The 8230-nt window shown below is 49.0% G+C and overlaps 1 pseudogene; it reads left to right on the forward strand.

Annotated features, from left to right (window-relative positions):
- The first annotated feature begins 4484 nt into the window (after positions 1–4484).
- On the forward strand, positions 4485–7385 carry LOC119314738 (annotated as a pseudogene).
- The last annotated feature ends 845 nt before the right edge of the window (positions 7386–8230 follow it).

Raw genomic sequence — 8230 nt, forward strand, 5'->3', positions numbered from 1 at the left:
CAGTTGGTGCAGTTCTAAACAAAGCATCGTGGCAGGATCTACATGTGAAGCGGAGTACATAGCTGCTTTGGAAGCATCAAACGAAGGAGTCTGGATGAAGGAGTTCATATCCGATCTAGGTGTCATACCTAGTGCATCGGGTCCAATGAAAATCTTTTGTGACAATACTGGTGCAATTGCCTTGGCAAAGGAATCCAGATTTCACAAGAGAACCAAGCACATCAACAGACGCTTCAATTCCATCCGGGATCTAGTCTAGGTGGGAGACATAGAGATTTGCAAAATACATACGAATCTTAATATAGCAGACCCGTTGACTAAGCCTCTTCCACGAGCAAAACATGATCAACACCAAGGCTCCATGGGTGTTAGAATCATTACTGTATAATCTAGATTATTGACTCTAGTGCAAGTGGGAGACTGAAGGAAATATGCCCTAGAGGCAATAATAAAGTTATTATTTATTTCCTTATATCATGATAAAAGTTTATTATTCATGCTAGAATTGTATTAACCGGAAACATAATACATGTGTGAATACATAGACAAACAGAGTGTCACTAGTATGCCTCTACTTGACTAGCTCGTTAATCAAAGATGGTTATGTTTCCTAACCATGGACAAAGAGTTGTTATTTGATTAACGGGATCACATCATTAGTTGAATGATCTGATTGACATGACCCATTCCATTAGCTTAGCACCCGATCGTTTAGTATGTTGCTATTGCTTTCTTCATGACTTATACATGTTCCTATGACTATGAGATTATGTAACTCCCGTGTACCGGAGGAACACTTTGTGTTCTACCAAATGTCACAACGTAAATGGGTGATTATAAAGGTGCTCTACAGGTGTCTCCAAAGGTACATGTTGGGTTGACGTATTTCGAGATTAGGATTTGTCACTCCGATCATCGGAGAGGTATCTCTGGGCCCTCTCGGTAATACACATCACTTAAGCCTTGCAAGCATTGCAACTAATGAGTTAGTTGCGGGATGATGTATTACGGAACGAGTAAAGAGACTTGCCGGTAACGAGATTGAACTAGGTATTGGATACCGACGATCGAATCTCGGGCAAGTAACATACCGATGACAAAGGGAACAACGTATGTTGTTATGCGGTCTGACCGATAAAAGATCTTCGTAGAATATGTAGGAACCAATATGGGCATCCAGGTCCCGCTATTGGTTATTGACCGGAGACGTGTCTCGGTCATGTCTACATTGTTCTCAAACTCGTAGGGTCCGCATGCTTAAGGTTTCGATGACAGTTATATTATGAGTTTATACGTTTTGATGTACCGAAGGTTGTTCGGAGTCCCGGATTTGATCACGAACATGACGAGGAGTCTCGAAATGGTCGAGACATAAAGATTGATATATTGGAAGCCTATATTTGGATAGCGGATGTGTTCCGAGTGAAATCGGGATTTTACCGGAGTACCGGGAGGTTACCGGAACCCCCCGGGAGATATATGGGCCTTAGTGGGCGTTAGTGGAAAAGAGAAGAGGCAACCAAAGATGGTCCGCGCGCCCCTCCCCTCCCTTGGTCCGAATAGGACAAGGAGAGGGGGCCGGCCCCCCTTCCTCTCCCCCCCCTCCGTGAATCCTATTCCAACTAGGAAGGGGGGGGGGATCCTACTCCCGGAGGGAGTAGGACTCCTCCTGGCGCGCCACCTCTAGGCCGGCCGCACCCCCCCTTTTGAACCTTTATATACGGAGGCAGGGGCACCCCCTAGAGACACAAGTTGATCCACGTGATCATATTCTTAGTCGTGTGCGGCGCCCCCTTCCACCACAGTCCTCGATAATATTGTAGCGGTGCTTAGGCGAAGCCCTACGACAATAGTATATCAAGATCGTCACCACGCCGTTGTGCTGATGGAACTCTTCCCCGACACTTTGCTGGATCAGAGTCCGGGGATCGTCATCGAGCTGAACATGTGCTAGAACTCGGAGGTGCCATAGTTTCGGTGCTTGATCGGTCGGGCCGTGAAGACGTACGACTACATCAACCAAACGCTTCCGTTGTCGATCTACAAGGGTACGTAGATCACACTCTCCCCTCTCGTTGCTATGCATCACCATGATCTTGCATGTGCGTAGGAATTTTTTTGAAATTACTACGTTCCCCAACACCCCCCTCCAGGTGCCGGCGGCGGCGCCGTCCGTGAGGGGGGGCACACCCCGGACACGCGTGCTGGGCATTTGCAACTGCCACAACACTTCCAGACTTGTGAGAGGCCGCCTACGCAAGATTTGGCGGCATGCTAGCCCCCGGAGGCCGCCGGCCACAGCCGTAGACGCGCGAAGGGCAATCCGCGTAGAGGGAATTTTTCGGATACTTCTCCATCACCAAAAATTATGAAAAAATACCATCCTTCCTATAGCACATGTGCCCACGTCGTGCAAAAAAACTCATGATTTTATCGCGCTCCGAGTATTTAGTAATATTAACGCCGCATCGTTACCGCAGAACGTCTACTACCGTGTCATCGCCGTCCGTGAGGGGGGGCCATGCACCGGAGACGCGTCCCGCCTCTTCGGACATGCCACCACACCACCCCGCATGTATGAGGGCCCGGTGCGACGCTCCGGTGGCATTGCTACCCCCAGTGCCCCCGTCCCGCCTAACCCTGTCGCGTTTGACCACGGGATCTAGCCCTTTGACTTTACACGGACGGGCTTTGACCAGTGGACCTCCCCACCCGGTTGTGTTAGGTCAGCCCATAGGAACACTTTGGAGCAACATCCGGGCCAGATGTTGCCGTGGGCCTATGGGCTGACCTTACACAACCGGGTGGATACGTCTACTGTTCAAAGCCCGTTCGTGCAAAGTCAAAGGGGTAGATCCCGTGGTCAAACGCTACAGGGTTAGGCGGGACGGGGGCCCTAGGGGGGTAGCAATGCCACCGGAGCGTCGCACCGGGACCTCATACAAGCCGCGTGCCGGGTGCCTACGCCTGCCACCATTCTTATATAACCGTAGGAGGGCCACCGCAACACCTGGCGGCTACCCCCAGGTACCCCGTCCCATCTAACCCTGACACAGACGACCGCCGGGTCTATCCCTTTAACTTTCGCTGGACGTAGTTTGACCGGTGGACCTTTTCACCTTGTTGTCATAGCCCAGCCATAGCTACACCCCCAACACAGTCCCGGCACAACCCACCCCAAGATTCCCTCTGCGTCGGCCCGACGTGGCCGTTTCCCCCCTCCGGGGCACGGCGGCATCGACGCCCGTGAGGGGGGAGGGGGCACACCCCGGAGCCGCGTGCCTGCGCCTGCCACCACGTTTCCACAACCGTAGGAGGGCCCACCGCAACACCTGGCGGCATTGCTACCCCCCACAGGTACCCGGCTCGTCCCGTCTAACCTCTCCGTGACACGACGGAAGAAGGCCCGTGTGGGGGGCAATCGATATATGTTTTCTGTACATTTAAGTTAATGAAATTAGTATTGAAAAAAATAAAAAATAACAAGAGAAAATACAAAAAATATAAAAATATTATTAGAAATCTACGCCTACGGCAAAAACCATGGGCCAGGCCTATGCCGACGGCCTAGTCGTCGGCATAGAAATGCCACCCCACGGGACCGGCGAACGACGCGGATCGATGACGTGGCGGATCGATGACGTCGGCGTAGCTATGCCGACGGTCACCGTTAGCCCGTCGGCGTAGCCTGACGCCGTCAAACTGCCGTCGCCGCCCGGGTAGACGGGCCCACGCGATATGCCGAAGGCCTGCTCTATGCCGAGGGCCCCCGTCGGTATATTCGGAGAAATGCCGACGGCTTATCTATGCCGACGGCCCCCGTCGGCATAGATGGTTATACGCCGACGGCTTTTATTGGGCCGTCGGGGTATGCCCATATATGCCGATAGGGGCCGTTGGCATAGATATGGCTGTCGGCAAAACAAGTTTTTCTGGTAGTGCATCGATCCTCGCAGCATATAAAGAATAAAAAAGGTCATAGATAACCGTAGTTAAACTAATCTCAGAGTCACCGGAAGCTGGGCTTGACCATGTGCACGATTCGCAGTGCGAGATTGATGCTTATGAACGCGAACCAACCGTGTCAAGATCTGACTAACCAGTCATTGCCATTTTCTAACCGTTGGAACTCATAGATAGCCTCGCAACGATAATTCACCACATGTGTGCATGTGATATAGCCTCGAGATGCAGCAGTCTGGAAGAATTAAACTGACAGATAATATATAACGTTTGGGCTTTGGAAGAGGCACCCAATGGCCGGCTGCAAATGGGGCAAAAACCAAGTATAATGTCAGTCATGTTGGAGTTGCAACCTCTTTGGTCGACGTGCACGTCTGCAACTGGAATACAAAAAGAGGCCTCTTGCTGCCTATGCAGTTCCCAAATCTCAAGTCTCAACTACAACTTCCATCCAACGTCTCTCATTTCCTTTGCTTTTTGCTTCCACTGGCGTGCACACCACTTCCTCCAAACCAAGCAAGATGGATGCCCAGGGCGCTCTTGACTCGCTCCTCGGCCGCCTCACGGCCATTCTCGTCGACGAGGTGAAGCTGCTCGGCAGCCTCCATGGCGACGTGGAGTTCATCAAGGAAGAGATGGAGTGCATGAACGGCGTGCTTCTCCACCTCATGGAGGCTCACCACCTCGATCGCCATGTCCGTGCTTGGATGAAGCAGGTCGTCGGCCTCGCCCGCGATTGCGAGGGCAACGTCGAGCTCTACATCCACAGCATCACAGACGCTGGCCACCATGCCAGTGGCTTCCTGGGCTACTTGCAGCACATCGTCCGGTATGTGCGCACCATCCCGGAGCGGCACCGGATTGCGACGAGGATCCGGGAGCTCAAGGTCAAGGCGCATGATGTGGGACACAGGCAGCTGAGATACGGTATCACCGTGCCACCGGCTGCTGACCAGGACGGCGCTACATTCATGGATGACGACTTACAAGCCCCCGACGGACCAGAAGCCGAGCTGAAAGATGCCCGGAGACGCGCTCTTCTTGTCAATTGTTCGTCGTCTGAGAACAAAGAGGCTTATGAACAGAAAATCATTGATGATACTATCAAGTCCGTGCTTCTGTCTGAGGAGGAACTTCTTGTTGAGGTAGCAAACGGGGAATCACACCCAAGGATATTCCTGATGACCTGGGATGATTACTCTGGACGAGCGGATAGGGATTTCACAGTTCATATTGCTAAGAAACTACATGAGCAGGAAATCAGCTCATTTAGTTGCAAAGCCTGCGTCAGCACGTTCAAAGTGGGTTCTGTTGTCGTATTACTGCGGGAAATACTGCACCAAGTGGCGCCCCTTCTAGTTCTAGCTGAACAAGAAGACGTGCCCAGGGTGGAAGCGGAGAAGAGTACAGAAACATCACTGGGTGATGACGAGGATGATGAGGCAATGCAACTCACCAGGAAACTTGAGGGGTTCCTCAAAGGTAAACGATTCTTGATCATTCTTCCAGGTGTCTATAGGAGTGATTGGGATAAAATAAGGTCTGCTGTGCTACATGTTACTGCTCATGGCTCTCCTGGTAGCGCTATAGTCATTACCACAGAGTATGCTCATTTAGTGGAGTCCCCCTATAAAATCCTCAAGCCACAAACTCTATTTGGCGCTTTCTGCAGTAAAACCAAGGAGCTTGTTGAAGGTTCTGGAGGCTCTGAATATCATATACGAGAAATTTTATACTTATGTCACCCCGATGTCTTTGCAATGAAGATGTTCCAACATCTTCTGTATGTTAACCCTGGAAGAGGTAAAACACAGTTAGACCACTTTGAAAAAACCTTACAGGGTTGTCGGCACTCAAACAAAAGTGTGGCAAAGCAAATGGTAAAGATCTCCTACAATGACCTGCCTGCCAAGTACAGGAGCTGCTTGTTGTATGTAACCATCTTCCCAGAAGGTGACCCCATTAGGAGAACAACTGTATGTACAAGATGGATAGCTGAAGGGCTGATAACCTCAAGGGAGAATCGTGCAGAAGATGAAGCCGGTTCCTGTTTCGATGCGCTCCTCTCAAGGGGTCTCATTCAACCTGTGGAGATCAATGACGCGGGAAAGATCAAGACATTTACATTGCATCGTGTTGTGCATGAAGTCACCACCAGGATTGCTAGAGATGTCAACTTTGGGAACTAGGGTGCAAACAACTCATGCCGATCATTCCGTGAAAGCAGTTGATGGCGATGGCATTGTGGCATTTCTTCCAGACTTGGCGAAGTCATCTCAGTGGCAGCTTATGAAGATGCTAGATCTAGAAGGTTGCAGAGGCTTAAAGAAGCGGCATTCGAAGAGCATTTGTAAAATAATACTGTTGAAGTACTTGAGCCTCAGAAACACTGATATCACTGAACTACCCAAGCAAATCGAGAGGCTGCTGTGTCTGGAGACCTTAGACATCCGGCACACAGCGGTACAGTCATTCGCCACAAGATCAATCATGCTTCCAATGCTAAAGCATCTTCTTTCTGGCCCGAAAGGGTCTCCAGGCAAAACCTCCGATGGGTCTCAGCATTTGTTTATGGCAGTGCGCTTTCCTAGAGGCATCAAAGGAATGGAAAAATTGGAGACACTATCCCATGTTGATGTTTCCGACAGTGTTAATGATTTAACTGATGTTGGTCATCTGTTGCGGCTGAGGAAACTAGGCGTGATTCTTGGTGGTAGTAAAGGTGGCTTGGGTCTTTTGTTCCAACAGATTGAAAAATTACACGGTTGCCTACGCTCCTTGTCAATCCAGATCAACCAAGCATCCAAAGTTAAGGATACTCTTGGTGCAGAGGAGGTGGTCACATTAGGCTCACCTCCGAAACTTCTTCAGAGCCTAAACATTAACGGCATCAGAAGTGGTCTTCTCATCTGGATTACAGAGCTTGATCAACTTACCAAGATAACACTGAGCGAGACTTACCTGGGGGAAGATTATATGCGCGTCCTTGGCAAGCTTAGAGCTCTGCGTTGCCTCAGGCTTCGGAGTAATTCATACGCCGGAAGCGGGCTCACATTCAAAGATGAAGAGTTCAAGATCCTAAAGTCTTTGGTCGTCGATGACGGCATCATCACCAACATTACATTTGACACTGGAGCGGCTCCCAAGCTCGAGACGATTGTGTGGTCCTTTGCCAAAATGGAGTCCATTTCTGGAGTCCTCTGCCTTCCCAAGTTGAAATGTGTCGAGCTCAATGGTGACTACGTCCCTGATCAAGTGAGACAAGCACTTGAAAAGCACCCCAACCATACTGAGTTTAAGCACAAGCCACGCCATGGACACCGAGAATATGGAGCTACTGTTGCTACCTCCACCTCCATGAGCAAGTGATTGATTACTCTCCATCAACTGGAAACTTGCTCCGGTCAGTGTTTGCCCCACTCATTTATCATCCTGAATAAAGAGGCAGCTGCCGGTAGGGATGCCCTGTCATCTTCTTTCAGTCTCACGCCTCATTGTATCTGAATCCTTTCTGTTTTGTGTAATTCGTGTGCCTCTTCTGGATGTACTTATGACTTGTGTGTTTGGTTTTAATTCTTTGTACTCTCCAGACCTGGATTCTGTTATGTGCGTGCATGTTAGTGTGTGAGCTGTATGCATGCTCTGGTGTGTAGTGCGGTATTGAATTTTCATTGTGCAATCTTGTTTACCGCAAAAATCTATATCTGTGCTGTTTATTTATATTATTTAATTATTTACTACCTCTGTTTTCAAACACAAGAGGTTTTGATAGTTTAAATTGAACTGCCAAAATGTCTTCTATTTAGGAACAAATGGTGTGGTTCATAGTTGTTCAATAAAGTCGGGAGCGCAGAGTTGTTGTGATGAAAAGATTAGAGGTTCCCCAAACGATCTCTGTTATTTTCGCCATTCTGAAACTTGTCTGTTGTTGTGCAAACTGTAACTGTCATCTTACACTGTTAAACTGATATTCAATCAGAAGATGTGGTGAGAATCAGCTGTCCTGATTTCTAACATCTTACTCTGTTATTGCAATCTGCTACACCGATGTGGTGAAAATCAGCTGTCCTGATTTCTAACATCATCAGCCGTACCGTACATGTCCAAGAACAGATTTGTCTTCGTCAATCATTATAATCACTAGACGTCTAGACCAACATAATATGCACATAACTGTAGACCTCAGATTTTTATTTTGTTTTTTGAAATAAAGTAGGCCTGTCTTTTGATTAACCTGTGCAAAGTAAGCCGTCTCTATCGCATTAGT

Source organism: Triticum dicoccoides, chromosome 6A, assembly GCF_002162155.2.
Source record: "Triticum dicoccoides isolate Atlit2015 ecotype Zavitan chromosome 6A, WEW_v2.0, whole genome shotgun sequence".
In the NCBI taxonomy this organism is placed as follows: domain Eukaryota; kingdom Viridiplantae; phylum Streptophyta; class Magnoliopsida; order Poales; family Poaceae; genus Triticum; species Triticum dicoccoides.